Source organism: Danio rerio, chromosome 7, assembly GCF_052040795.2.
Source record: "Danio rerio strain M-AB ecotype USA chromosome 7, GRCz13ab, whole genome shotgun sequence".
Classification (NCBI taxonomy): Eukaryota; Metazoa; Chordata; class Actinopteri; order Cypriniformes; family Danionidae; genus Danio; species Danio rerio.
The window spans coordinates 47,162,268-47,181,801 of NC_141027.1; the positions used below are offsets into that span (position 1 = coordinate 47,162,268).

The 19,534-nt window shown below is 40.3% G+C and overlaps 1 protein-coding gene across 25 annotated transcripts in view; it reads left to right on the forward strand.

Moving 5' to 3' along the window:
- Positions 1–19,534, forward strand: part of znf536 (zinc finger protein 536) — a 497,364-nt gene that overhangs the window by 293,007 nt on the left and 184,823 nt on the right. For all 25 annotated transcript variants that reach the window (XM_087261688.1, XM_087261685.1, XM_087261694.1 and 22 more), the window contains one exon: positions 17,413–17,527. The gene's annotated coding sequence lies outside the window, so the exon portion shown is untranslated. The remainder of the gene's footprint in view (positions 1–17,412; positions 17,528–19,534) is intronic.

The following is a 19,534-nucleotide window of genomic DNA, read 5'->3' on the forward strand; positions in this document are numbered from 1 at the left end:
GACAGTGGCGAGGAACAAACTTCACCAATTGACAAAAGTGAAGGAAAAAAAAAAAACTAGAGAGAAATCAGGCTCTGTTGGGCACGACCAGTTCTCCTCTGGCAAAACTTCCTGTGCTCCTGAGCTGCAGTAGCATCAGTTCAAGTCCAAAGATAGAATTGTGAAAAAACTGATCACTCAAACCTATGCTGCAAGCACAACTTACTGGTGAGTTTTGCAACTTATTTCTGGTACATGATGAATGAAATTATACCCTTTACTGGCAAAACAGTTTGACCCCTCTCAACCCCCCCCCCAACCCCCAAACCAGAATGGACAAACCAGCAGGCTGTGCACTTTGTAAAACATCTGAAATGGTGTTTTTTTGTGATTCTCAAACTTTCTAACAATTACACTAATAGTGTTATTATAGTATCAATCACCTCCAGAATTGTCAAGAGCGTCTGTGCTTCGTGTCTGACTCCTTCAAACGCCACCACGCTGTCATTGCACTTTGGCATACTGTTCCGCAATTCATTTGTAAAATAAGGAAAAGATTCACGCAGCTTCTTCTACCACAGCAAATTCCGTTTTTACTGTTGATATTTGGTGCCAGTTAATCAATGTGATGATTTTGTTCTCTTTGACTATTTGGATGGAACTGCTGCTTTATTTGCATGTCTTATATGCGATATTTCAGTTATACTATACATTTAATTCACATCTAGCTAATAACTCTTAGGAGCTCATTGAATTGATGTGTGGACTGGTCTACACAGATTCCTGAACTTAACCTGGCTGGTCTTTGCAACGAATTACACTGGAGACTGTATACCAGAACTTCTTGTCCAACATCCGTGGTTGACGCTACACATTGTTTAGACGAATGGTCAAAAATTCCCAAAAACACACTCCTAAACCTTGTAGAAATCCTTCCCAGTATAGTTGAAGCTGTTGTAGCTGCAAAGGGTGGGCCAACTCCATTTTAAACCCTACGGATAAAGATTGGGATGTCATTAAAGTTCTTGTGCATGTAAAGGCAGATGTCCCAAAACTTTTGGCAATATATTATACGTGTAATTCCTCTGCAAGCATTAACGTGTGGCAAAAATGCTGCCAAAATGATTGAAAATACTCTACAAATTCGAGATATGGGGCAAAATACATCCCTGCACAATTGAACTTAAATCTGTTTCGACTGTCACTGTTAAGTGTCCAAGTATGCCATGTTATTTAAAAAATTGTTTTTAGTTTGCAGCAGTACATTTAGATCTGCACTGTGCATCCTTTAGCATTAAGAATAACAACCAATCAACACTTTTGTTGAGCTTATGAACACAATGGCCAAGTAGATTTATTTTAAATAATTGACCACTTGAGTAAAGTTGTGGAGTCAGTGTTTAAAACCTTGCTCTTGCAAATCTTTCATAATAAATAAAGTGCTGGAACTATGTACAATATTCATTCTGCTAATTTTTTGGTGGTGGTTCAAAGTTTGCAAGTCTCCAATGAAGACAATAGACTGGTATTATGCAAATCTGTTACAGTTCTACGTAAACACTTACCAGAGTGAAACTGATTCCTGACAAATCATTTCAGGAGTTCAGAAGTTCAGAATCAATTATTTTCTTTTCGGTAACTTGATTTGTTGTCCACTTTGGTCTTTATTACTTTGCAGATCTTTTAGATTCACATATATATATAATTATTCTAGGTTCATAGTGTCCGCCAGCATTAGTCTTGCTGCCAGCGCATGCAATGCTCTCACGTTTCACTAGGGAAGCAGAGCAGCCAGTTTGACGGACAGATAAAGGGAGGCCTGTGGACCTTTACCATATGTCGAAGTGTGGTTAGCTCACAGATTGTCGCGTCCATCTCAGCCTTCCCACCTCATCACCCTGGAGGCTTGAGCATGAGCTTTATTAAGTGTGAATGGTGTGGTCGGGGTGGCGCGTGCCTCAGGAGCTCTGTTGTCCCGTGCGCTCTGAGAAAGCACCTGTGTAACAATGAAAGTCTTAAAATGTTTGTGGTGGCACAGGGCACATCATTGAGGAGAAGGCATTGTTAAAACACATCTGCTCCGCCATCTGATCTGGCTCAGTGTCTTGTCTTCAAGGCCATATTTCATTTCTGCCTTTAACAATGTAAGGCCCACCAGGGGTATCTGTTCCCCCAGGGCTACTTACAGTAAGCAGGTTCCAGTGGGGTACTTGAAAAGACTTTCAGACTTTTATCAGAAATATAATATAATATTTTATAATATAATATAATATAATATAATATAATATAATATAATATAATATAATATAATATAATATAATATAAAGAGTGCATATTACTTTATAGAACTTTTTAAATATTCCACTTGAGCCTTATTATTAGTTTAAATTCTCTATTAAAGAATAAAGCTAATAATAATAATAATAAGAAGAAGAAGAAGAATAATGTTATTATTATAGTTCTTATTATTATTTATAAATTATTATTATTATTATTATTATTATTATTATTATTATTATTATTATTATTATTATTATTATTATTATTATTATGTACAAAAATAATATATTAACAACAACAACAACAATAATAATAATAATAATAATAATAATAATAATATATATAATATATATAATATATGTCAAATTAAAAAAACAAGCTTCATTTATTATGAAGTGGCAGTAACAATGAGTACGTTTCATAGACACCAATAATCTGATTTCATTACAATTAAGACAATACTCTGATTAAAGAGGGTCGCGCTTTATGCAGCATGCATTTTAGAATTCTTAACATAGATTTCTATCAGTGTAACCACACTGGTGCAGCAAGTCGGCGACTGTCCGCGGTGCCCAGCTACGACTCAGGACACTGTTCATATTTCTGCCGTGCCACAGAGAGCCATCTGAATAGTTTCATTTTAAAAAACATGTGAATGTTTGCGTTTGGTGTGCGGTACTTCCAACTGTCGTGTGCACTGAGAGTCGTAACGCCATGCGGCGTTCTGGTGTTCGACCCCCTTAGGAGTCTACCATGTAAACATCAACACTTAATTTATTTAATCTGATTAAGGTCATGATTGAATTAAATAGAAATCAAATTAGGTCATTTAGAGTATGCCAATTTTAGTCGCATTATTAAAGATATGTACAGACATGTAAACAATCAAACTATTACCATCATGTTGGATTTTCAACGCATTTTGCGACAGGATAGTTTATACATACACGGCTGTTTGACACTATTCTCTGCACCTACTGAGTCAGCGAAGAACCACAGACACCTGCATTACAAAATGCGAAAGTTTTTTAAAAAAAAATTTAAAATTAAATTTTTACATTTTTTTTTACAAAATGCGAAAGGAATTAAACTCCATTAAAACTGCACTCTTTCAGTAGTTCATACTCGCATCCAATATCTCAGTTTTCATGGAGGGCATGCATGAAATACTCCCGTATGGAGGTAAAAGTGTCAAACTGCAGTTAAAGTCAACAAATTAAAAATGAAACACCCGAAATTACACGAAAAAATGTGGATAGTGTGGTGACACAATGGCGTTAATCAAATTATGTGCTTTAGCATGTAAATCAAGTCAAGATCATGAAAGGAGCATTTAAAAAGATACTCATTTAAACACCTTAATCATATTATTATTATCATATTATTCAGATTAAGACAAATCATTTGATTACTGTTGTCCATGTTAACATATTGAGTGAGTGTGTGAGTGAAACACAACTAAACTAAACTAGACTAAACTAAACTAAACTAAACTATATTGAACTGAACTAAACTAAACTAAACTAAATTCATAAAACTATGTCTTATCAGTAACCAGTACATATTAATTTTAAAAGTCATGTATGGCTATTCACATGTTACATTGCAGTAAGTATGTAGGACAGTCAAACATGTGCAGTTCTGCAATGAAAATTGCAAAAAAGAAAAATCTAAATAACAAAGCGAAGGCCTCAAGCAGAGAAATTAAACAACTCAGGCTGCTTGAACATAAATAGTTTAATTTTGCTTCATAAATCAGGTGGCGAGCATTCATCTGGCCTTAGCGAGGCCTTCAGGTTCACACTTGGCCCTGTGTAAACATGTTTTCTAGTCAGTCCTCCCCAAGAGTGATTCATCCACAGGGCAGTAATCAAAAACAATAACCATTGGAAAGCATAAACGTTTGAGAGCGTCGCTGAGAAGTATGAAATAATAATCTGTGTGTGGCCTGGCGAATGCTGAGAATGCAAACATTTCACAATAAAGTTGTTTAAATAGAGACCTTGGCATCGATGACTAAGAGATAGGACATGCTGCGTTAATTACACCCGCTCATAAAAATAAACCGCCGCTCTAAAATATGACTCTCTATACTACGGGATTTAACCTATTAAACGGCAGTGAGGTGTGTTGCTCAGATGTGAAGGAAGGGTGTATTGTTTAGAGTAATAACACAACAAGCTCAGAAGGAGATAGAGAGAGAGAGAGAGAGTGGGAATGAAAAAGGCAAAATATCTGTACAATCAACAAAGGAACCGAGTGTTTACTCTGAACTTAAAGACTTTTGAATTATTCCCCGCCATTGTGTGGCATTAGGACGAGAAAACAGCCCGGCTAAGTGCACGTTTATTATTTTTAAACCGTGCGAAAAGTAATATGCTTTAAGGAGCCTGCAGATGTATTGGTAGAGCTATAGAGAGCCCACACATAGAGTTTCAAGTGAGTTAAGTTTCATCAGGGGATGGCGAAAAATGGATTATTTTCCTTGAGCATGGACTTAAGTTTTAAAGTTCACTGCCGGGTGGCCCATTCCTATTATCCATGTTAACATAAGAATAGAGGATAGAGGAGAAGAGGCAGGGCTTGAAAGAGACACAAAAATGAGAGCGAAACAGACGGAGTTGGTGGGGGTTACTGGTTTAAATTAACTTCTGCCTAGCAGGAGCCGTTGTTATCCACTTAAAACGTCATACATGGTATTTTTTTATCTGTCAAATGAATGGTAAAATACAGGCAGCTGTGGTTTCTGTGATTTTACCATACAAAAATGCTATATGGGTTTTACCATAAAAAATACATATGGATATACTGTATGAATATGTGATAGAGACAACTCTAAATTTACAGTATGATATTTCATTCATTTATACAATGTTAACACACCAACTTATTGTTACTCAGGTAACAGCTTTTTACTGTGGCATTTTTACAGTTATTAACATTATAATATCTTTAACATTGCAATGTGCCAATCACAACAGTCCTTTTGATCAACACAAGCCTTGAAGTATATAAACAAAACTTTTTATGGTTAAACTTTTTATTATGTTGCTCAAAATATCAGCAGACCAATCTGAAGATGCGTAAGCTTGTTTTTAGATAAGAGTACAGCTGTTTTTCTTTAAAACCTTTCAAGAGTTCTCACTTAGCTGATGATTGATTATAAACTTGTTTGGCTTGCAGTCCCAGTAGAAGAGCACTGAGCTCATAAGATCCTCGAGACTGGGGCTTCCTCCTGTTTGCAAGGCTAGAGGGGAGTTTGAGCTCAGGTAGATCTCGAGACCTTCCTGTGATGAGCCCAAGGCTCGAACCCGGGTCGCTGGTGTAGTAGACCAGTGGTTTAACGATGAGCCACAGGGAGAGTTGGTGAACCCAATTGCTAAGGCACAAAGTCTAGTTCAAACAAAGGTGTTTATTAAGGAAATCCAAAATCATCAAGAAAAAGCCGCCAGGCAAAAACATAGGAACTCCAAAAGCTAAGCAGTTAACAAACATAAAGTTCTCCGTAGAGCAACTGGTACAATAGCCAAAAAAATACAAAAGGTAATAACAAGAGGACTTACGGCAACAGCGGTCGCACATCAAACTCAAAAACCAAGTGACAAGTGAAGACAAGAGGGTAGAATATATAGGCTAGTCTTAACAAGACACAGCTGAACCAAATTAACACAAATGAACCACAAACAGAAACACTGGGGAAAATGGCGACATCTTGTGGAGAAAACAAATAATAGCTCAGAATATGACAGGACCCCCCCCTCTAGGAACGGCTCCTGACGTTCCCACCAAGACCACCCGAACTGCGAGCTTGAAAATCCCGGATCAACTTGGGGTCAAGGATGTCCTTAGCGGGAATCCAGGAGCGCTCCTCGGGACCATACCCCTCCCAGTCCACAAGATACTGTCGAGACCGTTGCACCCTCCGAACATCCAGTATCCTGCGGACTGTGTAGGCAGGCTTACCCCCAATGTTGCGAGGAGGAGGAGGGGATCTGTCAGAGGGAACAAAAGAAGAACACAACACAGGTTTTAGGAGAGATACATGAAAGGTGGGATTAATCTTAAATGACCTAGGTATTTCTAGCCGATAAGAAACTGGGTTTACTCTCCTGATAATTTTAAATGGTCCGATGTAGCGTTGGTTAAGCTTGGGGGACTCTATCCGAAGGGGAAGGTTCCGAGTGGAGAGCCAAACCCGTTGACCAACTCGAAGGGAGGGAGCAGATCTGCGTCTAAGGTTGGCCTGCCTCTGGTACTGGTTAGAGGTTTGGATGAGTTTTCGGCGGACTACTCTCCAGGTCCGACGGCATCGATTAATATGCTGCTGTACAGAGGGAACAGCCACTTGAATCTCTTGCTCAGGGAAGAGGGCAGGGGAGAATCCAAACTGGCACTCAAAGGGGGATAACCCAGTGGAGGATGAGCGCAGAGTGTTGTGAGCATATTCAGCCCATAGGAGGTATGAGGACCATGATGAAGGGTTGTGACCCACCATGCACCTTAACGTGGTCTCGAGACTCTGATTAATCCTTTCTGTCTGTCCATTAGACTCGGGATGAAAACCAGAAGACAAACTAATGGATGCACCCAATGACTGACAAAAAGATCTCCAGAACCGGGATGAGAACTGGGGTCCCCGGTCCGACACAATGTCCTGTGGAATTCCAAAGACTCGGAAAACATGGGAAGTAATGAGGTCTGCTGTCTCCTTAGCAGATGGGAGTTTTGGTAAAGGAATGAATCGGGCAGCCTTGGAGAACCGGTCGACAATGACCAGAATAACGGTGTTTCCATGGGAGGGTGGGAGGCCAGTAATGAAGTCCATTGAGAGGTGGGACCATGGTCGGTGAGGAATAGGCAGAGGGTGCAGAAGACCTTGGGGGGGAAGATGTGAGGTTTTTCCCCGGTTGCAAACAGGGCAGGCCCTAACCAATGATATTACGTCCTTTTTAGCTGTAGGCCACCAGAAGCGTCTTTGCAAAAAGTCCAAGGTGCGGGAAATACCTGGATGGCAGGTCAGCCGGGAAGAGTGTGCCCATTGAAGAACTTGAGAACGAACAGCCTTTGGAACATACAATCGGTTAGTAGGGCCGCCACCTGGGTCTGGATCTTGAATCTGGGCTTTACGGATGGCTGACTCAAACCCCCATCTGAGGGGTGCAAGAATCTTGGATTGGGGAATGATAGCTTCTGGGTTCCTCTCCCGGGGAGTGTTACTGTATATTCGGGACAGAGCATCTGGTTTTAGGTTCTTGGATCCAGAGCGGTAGGATAGAACAAAGTCAAACCGGTTAAAGAAGAGGGACCATCTGGCTTGACGGGGAGTAAGGCGTTTAGCCTGCTGGATATACTCCAAGTTCTTGTGGTCAGTCAGGACTTGAAACGGATGCTTGGCCCCCTCCAGCCAGTGCCTCCATTCCTCCAATGCCAACTTTACAGCCAGTAGTTCTCGGTCTCCAACGTGATAGTTACGTTCACAGGAACTGAGACGATGGGAAAGAAATGCACATGGATGAAGACAGTTATCTTTCCCCCTCTGGGATAGCACAGCTCCCACTCCCACATCTGAGGCATCAACTTCGACCACAAAGGGTAATTCTGGATTCGGGATAGTAAGGATGGGTGCAGAGGTAAATCTGCGTTTGAGTTCCCTGAAAGCCGCCTCAGCCTCTGGATTCCAGGAAATTCTGGCTGAACCCACTTTTGTAAGGGCTGTCAGGGGAGCCACCACGGAGCTGAAATTCTGAACAAATTTCCTATAGAAATTGGCAAATCCTATGAACCTCTGAACCTCCTTTACAGAGGTAGGAGCTGGCCAGTCCAACACTGCCTGGACCTTCTTGGGATCCATCTGTACCTGCCCTGGTTTAATGATGAAGCCCAAGAACAAGACCTCAGTGGTGTGAAACTCACATTTCTCGGGTTTAACAAATAGATGGTTCTCCTGAAGACGTCTTAATACCTTTCTGACGTGACTCTCATGCTCTTGGAGAGAACTCGAGAAGATCAGGATGTCATCTAAGTAGACAAAAACAAACTTGTTCAGCATCTCCCTTAGGACATCATTTATGAGAGCCTGAAAAACTGCAGGAGCGTTAGTAAGGCCGAAGGGCATGACCAAATACTCATAGTGGCCTGTAGGGGTATTAAATGCCGTCTTCCACTCATCGCCCTGCTTGATCCGTACCAAGTGGTAGGCATTGCGCAGGTCCAGTTTAGAAAATATGGTGGCTTTCTGGAGTAACTCGAAGGCAGTGGCCATAAGGGGAAGGGGATAACGATTCCGGATTGTTACCTTATTGAGAGCTCTGTAATCTATGCAGGGCCGGAGACCTCCATCCTTCTTCCCCACAAAGAAAAAACCTGCACCTGCCGGAGATGTGGAAGAACGGATGATCCCTGCTTTAAGGCCCTCCATGATATATGTCTCCATAGCCGTTTGCTCAGGAGGAGACAATGAAAACACCCGACCACGAGGGGGGCACTGGCCGGGCATTAGCTCTATGGCACAATCATATGGTCTATGTGGGGGTAAGACAGAAGCTTTCTGTTTGCTGAAGACCAAGTGAAAGGAGTGATACTGGGGTGGGACTCGAGAAAGGTCAACAGGGTCTTGAGACTCGGGATTATTACTAGGTGGGTCTAAGCAAACTTTGTGACACAGGGGGCCCCAGTGGAGAATTTCGCCATTAGACCAATCAATGTGGGGGTTATGAAGAGTAAGCCAGGGATAGCCAAAGATCAAGGGCAGGTCAGGGGACTCAATCAAATAAAAGGATATCTCCTCCTTGTGGTGGAACACAGAGACATGCAGAGGAACAGTAAGATGGGTAACAGCTCCGGGAGCTATCGGTCTCCTATCCAAAGCGGTCACCTCCAGAGGGTTATCTAACAGTTTAAGGGGAATCTTGAGATTAGTTGCTAGTGTCTGATCCATGAAGTTCCCCGCTGCTCCAGAATCAACAAGTGCTTGAAGTTGATGTTCCTTAGACTCAAATGTTAAAGTGATGGGTAAGAGCAGACTGGAATTGCTAGGAGAGATGAATTGGGTCACTCCCGAGACAGCTCTCTCCTTACTGCCTGGGATGGTGAGTTTTCCTTCAACTCAGGACAATCAGAACGGAAATGACCAGACCCACCACAATAGAGGCAGAGACGGCTCTTCATACGGCGAGTGCGTTCCTGAAGAGTTAGCCGGGCACGGCCTAGTTGCATAGGCTCTGGGGAATCTGGTTCTGAAAACTGAGGTGACTCAGTAGCATATGGGGTATTGGGGAGGTTGGGAGAACGTGAAGGAACATAGCAGGGGGTTAGTCTTCTTTCTCTCAGGCGGTTGTCCAGGAGGATAGCTTGGTCTATTAAGGACTCAAGGGTTTTAGCTGGATCTCGGGTAGCCAACTCATCTTTGAGGGCCTCAGACAACCCATTCTGGAAACAAACGATGAGGGCCTCATCATTCCAGCCTGCTCCTGCAGCAATTGTTCGGAATTGAATGGCATATTCTGCGGCACTTTTACCTCCTTGACACAAGGTGAGTAGGTGCTTGGAAGCCTCTCGTCCTGAAAGGGGATGGTTAAATACACGCCGTAATTCTTTCACAAAAGCTGAGTAATTAGTACAGCAGGGAGACTTAGCATTCCAGATTGCTGTTGCCCAAGCAAGTGCTTTGCCAGATAATAGGGTGAGTATATAAGCGATCTTAGCCTGATCTGAAGGGAATGTGGAGGGTTGAAGCTTGAAAGTGAGGTCACACTGAGTTATAAACCCCTCACAGGTTTCCGGGTCCCCTGAAAAGCGTTGCGGAGGGGGAAGACGTGGTTCAAACTGAGGTTGAGGGGTATGAATGACAGGTGTTGGGGTTGAAGCTTCTTCTGGGGATGTAGTTGGACGTTGACGCAGACTGTCAGAGAGTTGTCGCATGGAAGTCATGAGTTCTGATAGTAACTGGGAATGCTTCTCCATAAGTGCTTCTTGCTGAATCAAGGCCGCCTCATGGCGCTTGACTGTAGCGTCATGCTGAGCAACAATAGAGACCATTTCTTGGGCAGAGGCCTCAGCAGGGTTCATGTTTGACTTGGTTTTTCTGTGATGAGCCCAAGGCTCGAACCCGGGTCGCTGGTGTAGTAGACCAGTGGTTTAACGATGAGCCACAGGGAGAGTTGGTGAACCCAATTGCTAAGGCACAAAGTCTAGTTCAAACAAAGGTGTTTATTAAGGAAATCCAAAATCATCAAGAAAAAGCCGCCAGGCAAAAACATAGGAACTCCAAAAGCTAAGCAGTTAACAAACATAAAGTTCTCCGTAGAGCAACTGGTACAATAGCCAAAAAAATACAAAAGGTAATAACAAGAGGACTTACGGCAACAGCGGTCGCACATCAAACTCAAAAACCAAGTGACAAGTGAAGACAAGAGGGTAGAATATATAGGCTAGTCTTAACAAGACACAGCTGAACCAAATTAACACAAATGAACCACAAACAGAAACACTGGGGAAAATGGCGACATCTTGTGGAGAAAACAAATAATAGCTCAGAATATGACACTTCCCTGCTGTAGTAGCTAATGATCTACTTACTAGGAGCATGTCTATGGTGCCGTTTTAGATTAGTCAATTAACTTAAGTTGCATATTTTTGGATGGTTGAAGGAAACCGGGGAACTCGGGGGAAACCAATGTGAGAGAACATGTAAACTCTGCACAGAAACGTCGGCTGGCTTGGTAAAGTCTAGAACCAGTGATGTTCTTGCTGTGAGGCAACAGCGCTAACCATTGGGCCACTGTGCCACCAACCTAGGAAAGGAGGAGGAGTAGGGGTGGAAGGGGGATTCTTCAAAACGAAGATGGCTGTCATATGTCACATTATTTATAGTGGCTTAAGAATTGTCTGATTGGTGAATCATAAATTGAATAATGTGAGGCCGGCTGCAAGCTATCATAAGCATGTTATCCTCTCGAAATTAGTTTATAAATAACTTAACTTCAAACTATTTGAGGTGATGTCGATGCGGTCAGCTTTCTGGACCCAAGACTTGGTCTTTTGCAGTTCTCCAGTTGTGATTGTTGGAGATTTTTTGGCCACCTGAACCTTCTTCCTGAAAGTGCGTTTCTACAAAGGAATTCAGATGTTCACTTTGAGTTGTTCAGATGTTCATTTTCAGTGTTTTTTGGCATCTTTTCACAGCTACTCAACTTTTTGTGAAGCTCAACATGCTTTGGTCTTACCCACTGTGAGGGATGACTGAAACCTGAGTTATACTTTTGCCTGCCTCTGCAGTGCAAGCCTCTGTGCTGTCTGTGTTTGCACAGAAACTTAGGCTATGTATAAGCTGTGTGTTTTACATAAAACCTTACATGCAATAAAAATATGTGAAGTTTTATAAACTAATTTATACAGGAGCATGTGACCTGTGCACAGAACACATGCATTGCTTTTCTTCAAAGCTTCAAAAGAAACATAGCACTTCACATCAGGCAGTTGTTCCGGATTTGTTGTTTTCACACGCACGTTCACCTAGCACGACCAGACTCAAAACTGTTGTACATCTTTGAAACGCCTCTCGGGCAGTTTGCTCGGGCATTCTGTTTGAATGGGGAAACATCAAATTCTCCAAAGTTACTTGCCAAGCTTTTGATTACATTACATATTACGAATAACCAATTAAATTTAACAACAACTGTCTATTTCATTTTCATTTCTAAGCCCCTCCCCCAGAAAATTGTCATTCTATAGCAATCACTGATTGGCTTCTGTACTAGAAGGCGGGCTTTATTCACCATATAGCAAACGTTGATTGGCTCCTGTACTAGAAGGAGGGGCTTCATTCACAATATTTACAGGTAACAAAAGTATAAGAGTGACAAGTCTTGTGTATTCTATAAGCTGTGTCTCTTCAGAGGCTGCATCCTTCGAAGGATGCAGACTTCAAAGATTAGTCCTTCGAAGTCCACACAGGTTGAACCAAGTGTTTTGAAATGAGACGATCTAGCCTACAGATCTCATCACCAGGAAACCGTAACAGCTGCTGTTAATAAGCGCTGATAAAATTTGTTATGACTTTTTTCAAAGGGATTTTAAAACCTTTTTTAAGCGATCTAAAGGCAAAACAAGGTATACAGAAACTGGAAATATATTTTCATTGATCCATACATGTACACATAAAGATGTAAACTGTCTATAAAATCAATTTTTAGCAAGACATGTCATATTCTTTTTGCTTATTAACATGTGTTTAGATATCCATGTAAAATAAACTTGTAAAATTCATACATTTAAACCAGAGTTTTCTTTTATAAACATCCTGCGGTTGTCAGCGCGCAATGAATCTTGGGTTCACCGGTTGTGTATGAGACACAGCTATAGTCTTTGACACCACCCACTAATGAGATTAAATTATACGTATGTTCACTTCCACTTCTCACTTTTACTAATAAAGCACAATAAGCCCAAATTTTTTAGTAGACCACACAACAAACATAGTTTAAAGGGCACCTAGGTTACCCCTTTTTTCAGATTTAATATAAGTCTTTTGCGTCTCTAGAATGTGTATATAAAGTTTCAGATCAAAATACCCATCAGATTTTTCATTATACCTTTTACAAGATGCTGTTTTATACTGATTTTCAGCAGGGGGTGGTTTTGTCGTACTGTGCCTTTAAGCCGAGTCTTTCCCGCCCACTATTTCTACATGCCTCCTCCCTCAGGTGCGTCAGACAACAGACAGACTTAAAGGAAGAAGGTCTCACGTAGAGTTTGTGAGATACTACAGTAAGAACTAACCTTTACTAATCAGTATTGTGAAGTTGCATTGATGAGCGTGCACACACACACACACACACACACACACAAACACACACACACACACACACACACACACACACACACACACACACACACACAGATACACACGCAGGCAGGCAGACAGACAGAGCGCGCTTAGCTTAGTTAAGGCTAACCTCAAGTACTGTGTGGATATCTGTTATGCTAATGTACAAAATAAACCTGATTTAACTTCCACAAACCGGGATTGAAGCGTCTTCTTTTATAATTGTTCTGACACACGGCTGTGCTGATGAAGTAAAGCTGAAGTAAAACACTGTAATTAATTACACACATACTCTGTTTTAAAACACTTTAAACATGTGAAACTTACTCTTAATCACATTTGATGATGATTGCTGATCCTAGCGAACAGAACAGAGCTTTTATTCCCGGTTGCTTTGCGTATGTCTGTCTGGTCTTGTTGACATATACACGTGACTACCGGAACTTGTTAATGCGCGCAGCTGTCAATCAATTCGGTGGGCGGGGGGATCGCACACCTACGTAATGGTGCGATTGATTTGAAAACAGCTCCAATTGGCTGACCCTTTTTTTGTAGTTAAATTGAAAAAAAAGGACTGGGTGTGTTCATATCACCCCAGTATGACGATCTATACACTATACCAACACACAGATCTGTCCAAACAGCTTGAAAAGTAGATTTTTTACCCTAGGTGCCCTTTAATACCCCATGGATCCTGATAAAAGAAGTGGTGCTCCGGCTAATCAAGTTACACTGTTTTTGCTTCACATTACAGTTAGTTTACCCCCTGAAACAGAGTCAAGGGAGCCATGACAACTCTTGAGTCTTAGAAGAGGCTTGTCGTTATGAATAAATGTTTGTATACATTTTTTGGTGGATCTTGGAGTGCGCACATGGTGAACGGACTGTGCTTAAAGACATCTGGATGCGATGAAATAGAATTTGTTTAAACAAAATGAAGCCCCTCTCTCTCCACCTGGAAAGCCACCCAGAGCGCTCGCTGCTCATCACTACATACTTGTGCACTGATTTTTAATAGGACTGTATTGACTGATATTTCAGTACAGCAGCGTGAAGGCTTTTGAAATTGCGTGATGATTTACACAGCTCTTGCTGAAAGAGTCGACACGAATGCCACGACTTTAAACATGCTGAATTGAGGGAGGCAAAACAGGACATACTTATATTTCTTCTTTGTTTTTCTTTCTTTTTTCTTTGTTTTCTTCATTTTCTTATTCGTTTTCGTTTTCATTTTCGTTTTCTTTTTCTTCTTCTTCTTCTTCTTCTTCTTCTTCTTATTATTATTATTATTATTATTATTATTATTACATATTTAAATTAGCACGTATTTTGTAAAAAAATAAAAGTAAAATGATTAATAAAAAATTTAACAATTATTATTATAATAATAACATAAAATAATAGTTAAAAATAATAATAATAATTAATATTAGTTATAATAGTAATTAATAGCTGTTATTATTATTATTATTATTTCACATTTGAACTAGCAAGTATTTTATATAAATATAAGTAAAATAATTAATAAAATAATATAATAATAATTATTATTATAAAAATATAATAATTGTTCTTATTAATAATAATTATTATTAGTAGTTATAATGTTTAATAATAGTGTACAATAGTAGTTAATAGTTGTTGTTGGTATTATTATTATTATTATTATTGTTATTATTATTATTATTATTATTATTATTATTATTATTATTATTTCCTTTTTAGTCTAAAACTGTGGCTCATGTAGCTCCTGTGCTTGTCTTCATGAGTTGTTCTGGAGTTTTGCATATGAGAAATAAAGCCTATAATAGATGAAATAAAATACGTCTTCTGTATTTATGTCTAACCATTCTTTAATGAAACATTTTTATTTGCACGCTTAATGGCGTTTCCTTTGACTGCATCAGCTGGAATGTAAATAATAATAATCCATCTAAATGTAAAATACTCCTCTGCGATCTATGGAATATTAATCAGGATGTTTAATGAGCGATTTCTGACGAAGGGCCCGACAAATGGAAAGAGCACGAGCAGGATATGTGCGTATGCATGAGACACCTATAGATTGATCAACCTCTTAATTCTATTTTAACAAATAGTCCAGGAGTCTTGGAAGGCGAAGCGGGAACATGACTAGGATAATAAGCATCATGGAAGCTAATCAGATTTCTAAGAGGAATTGATTGTTGGTTTTGCAGAAAGAGCAGACGAAGGCTTGACAATAAGCTGAAATTTAAGTGTTAATTTTTATGCTAATCTCCCAGCAATCTCCACGTGATGCAATTTGCTCCCCTGCTCCGCAGATATGAAATTGTCCCGCTCACAGAGAAAATGTCAGCTTGCCAGACCCTGAAAGCTTGTAATTTATTAGGTATGTTTCTATTAGTATGTGTCACACTTGTTAGCCAGCCTCTCTCTCGCTCATGCACATGCAAAGTCAGACTATGGCGCTCCATGTGTGCGTGGCTCAGCCCCGCGGCCTTAAAGAACGTCTCAGCTCACTGGCTGTAGCACCAGGGCATTAATGTATTATCATATATCGGGTGGTCCTTGCCCTGTGGACAAAAGGCTGTTTAATACAATTTAATGACATTCCCGAGCAGGAGGGAGAGAGGGGGGAAAGAAAGGGCAAAGCCCAGATTAAATTAGCATTCGTGGTTCTTATAGTTCACCCATGCAAAACTTTGCAACAGAGGCACTATGACTCCTCCTCCCATCTTCCGTTTTTATCTCCAAGTGAATACAGGAGTTAAAGTAAGAGTTGGATACACCGTGATAAACACAACACAGGTTGCAGCTCATAACCTGTCAGCGACACTCATGTTCCCCTAAAGGCCACGGTGTGATTGATTTCCTGCGCGGCGCAGTGATGTCATCCATAAGAGACGCGAGGAGCTGACAGACATCTCAGTGGCCGCGCCGTTTACCGACACGTCTTTCTTTGTCTTCATCTGTCTGCGCTTCACTTTACACATCTCTATCGCTCTCCTCCCGAACACAGACCCTCCCCTCATTTCCTCCCCGTTCGTGTTGTGTAAGGAAGCCAGTGCCCGGCATCCAGTGTTACACTCCGTGTAGAAGGTTTGGATGCAATTCACATATAGGTCAATTAAATGCGCCAACATCTGCTCTCTTCTAACCATTTGCATACAGTATTCATATGTTAATGATGTCCCTTGTTTGTGTGTGTGTGTGTATGTTTGTGTGTGTGTGTTTTTCACTTCCCTCCTTCTTGTCTCTCCTTTTTTTTCTGGTAAAAACAAAAAAAAATCAACTGAAATAGAATTTTTTTTTGGATTCAAACTGCTTCATGTGGCGACTCCAAACCGGATAGTGCCGTCCTATTTTTATTTCCTCTCTCTCAGCGCGCTCGCTGAAAGCAGAAACTCCTTTACTGCGAGCAACGGGCTTGTTTAGCTGCCATTGGCCCTGATTTGAACAAGAATCCTTCCACTGTAGCTGCAAAGGAAGTCCTTGCCTTTGGAAAGCAGCTTAACGCCTTATAAATCAGTGATGAGGCAGATGGACCAGCGATAATCTATTTAGAATGCCTCACAGCAAATATTGTCGTACAGATGATTAGAGATTGAGCTATTTTAACTCGGCCTTCTCCGCCCTCTCAGCAAATCTTCTGCTTCTGTGAATGATTTAAATTGGAGAGTTTCTTCCTTTTTTTCCCCCCCTTGCCTTTCCTCCCCTAAATATATCTGTGTTTTCGAATCACGAAACGAAGTGGTGAAGTGTACATGGTTTACGCCGCCATTTTCTTGGCAGGCTTCAATGGCGTGCGGCGGAACAAAGAGAGCAGGGAGATGGGCCCGAGCCAACAGGCTAATGACAAAACGCACGCTTCTTAACCCAATATTAGTAGCGGGACGGTGCAGCATGTGAGGTGCCGGAGCCACACCGGAGGCCTCCCGGTTAGGTCCCGATTTAGCACGAGGCCACGGAAGACGGGCTGGACGATGGATGGGTAGACAGGGAGCGAGAGAGGGAGGGAGGGTGGAGTGCGAAAATGAAGTGGAGGTTGTCAGATGTGGCAGCTGCTTGGAATCCTGATAAATATAAGTCCTTATTGATCGGCTGAAAATGAAAGATCCCAGAGTGGCGTGCAGTATTTAGCTTCTTGTCTGCTGAGCGCGTCAGCGGTGGCCTTGCCTCGCTGGGATAGATTTTCAGCGGCGCTCTGAGCCACGGCTTTGATTTCATCTTTAACCTTTTTCGGCTGCTTTTCCTTGACCTCTGCGCCACTGCTGTGATTCAGTGAATTTGTTACATTTGGCCTGACATCCTCTCTCTCTCTCTCTCTTTTTCTTTCTTGCTGACAGAGTAAAGACTCATCGCAGCTGTCATCGCTTGTTGCCGTACAGACTCAGTGGCGGGGTGAGTCACGGTCTCTTCAACCTGACGGGCCCCGGACCAGTATGCAGTTAGAGTGATCAGGTAAGCCAACGTTCACCTTGCACTCCACTAGTCGTAACGCGACACCGCTTCTGGACCACATACATTTAGCAGGCTGATCCCAGATCTGCGCGCTTGAGCGGTCCTTAGATAAGACATGAAGCATGCTCACTTAGCCGCTGGTCTCAAATCATCAGTGTCAGGACGAGATTAACTGATCCCAGAGTCTGATCCCTAACAGACAGTCCATTTGAAGTGGCACGATTTGTGCTGAACGGCTGTAATCTTCCCCTGCGATGTGTCTTTAAGCTGAACACCTAAATGACATATAAAAGCCCAATTTAGAGCAATTGCTTCTCCAATTCGCTCTTCTGTCTGTTTCAAGCCTTTTCACTGACACCTTTTATATGTGGCCATCATGAATTTTTAGTATGTTTAAGAAGATATATTGCAGTGGGAGACATAGTCTGCTTGTGTTTGAAGACTTATATCTGTAGGGGTCAATGTTTGATTGGTTGTGCATTTAGCCGTGACTTATAAATATAATACCTTTTTTTTTTTTTTACAAGTTTTTAAATCATTATTCAAATGTGCATTTGCCATAAGAGTAATTGTTTTTTAAATAAAAAAAATTATTTTGAATACATAAATGAATAAATAAATAAATAAACAAATAAATAAATAAATAAATAAATGAATAATTGAATGAATTAATAAATGAATGAATGAATAAATAAATAATTAAACAAAGAAATAATTAAATAAACGAATAAATAAACAAATAAATGAATTAGCAAATAAATAAATAAATGAATAAACAAATAAACAAACAAATAAACAAACAAACAAACAAATAAATAAATAAATAAATTAACTAATAAATAGATACATAAATAAATTAATGAATAAGCAAATAAATAAATAAATAAATGAATGAATGAATAAACAAACAAACAAATAAATAAGTAAATGAATAAATAAATAAATAAATGGTGCCTTATTTTAAACTTTCAGACAGTAAAGTATATTTAAGAAATAACCGTCGATTTTAAGTGAAACTTGTGTTTTTAGAATTTTTCCCAGCAACCTTTTCACTTATCAAACTTCATACATTTATTTTATTAATAACCAGTGTTGTGTAAGTTACTTTAAAATAGTAATAGATTACAAATTACTTACTACTACTGGAAAATTGTAATCTGATTACATTAATAATTTCTCCATGTAAAAAATAACCAGATTACTAATCACTTTACTTTAAAGTTACTTTTAAAACATAAAATATACTTGTAAAAAAATACACTCAGAAAATGTGAGCGTGCGCAATATCAAAGTTAGGCAAGTTTAAGGGAAGTTTAAGGCAACCTTTAAGGCAAGTCACCTCTCAAGCAGTCTGCTCGGGCATTCTATCTAAATAGGGAAACATCAAATTAAGGTTCTGATTGAATTTCATATTAGGAATCACCAATGAAATTAAACAAAAGCTGTCTCTTTAGTTTCATTTCTAAACATCTAAATCACACTAAATCTGCAGAAACTGCTCTGAGCCCCTTCCCCGGAGTATTGTCTGTCTATAGTGATCGATGATTGGCTCCTGTACTAGAAGACAGGCTTTTTTTGTTTTATAGCAATCGACAATTGGCTGCTGTACTAGTAGGCGGAGCTTTATTCACCATATTGACCGTTACATTTTTCCCCATTCGAAAAAGAAACGAGTGACATGTCTTGTGTATTCTGAAGTATTCTGAAGGCAACATGCACTCCAAATATGTGTGCACAAGCCACATGCCTCTATTGGAAATAACGAACTTGCGAGCGCAAAAGACAGCCCTGTAAGCAGCTATGCTTCTCTTCACATTCACATTCCTGCACAAAAATCCAATTTAGTTGGTTTAGGCTGAGTTGGGCTGCCATGTTTTTGCCATGTCAAACACTCTCGACAGCAGCCATTTCAGCTTGTGTCAACAGCAATTTAAAAGCATATGCATATTAACTGACGATGATGATTCAATGATTTAAAAGAAGTTTTTTATTCTAAAAACTATAATT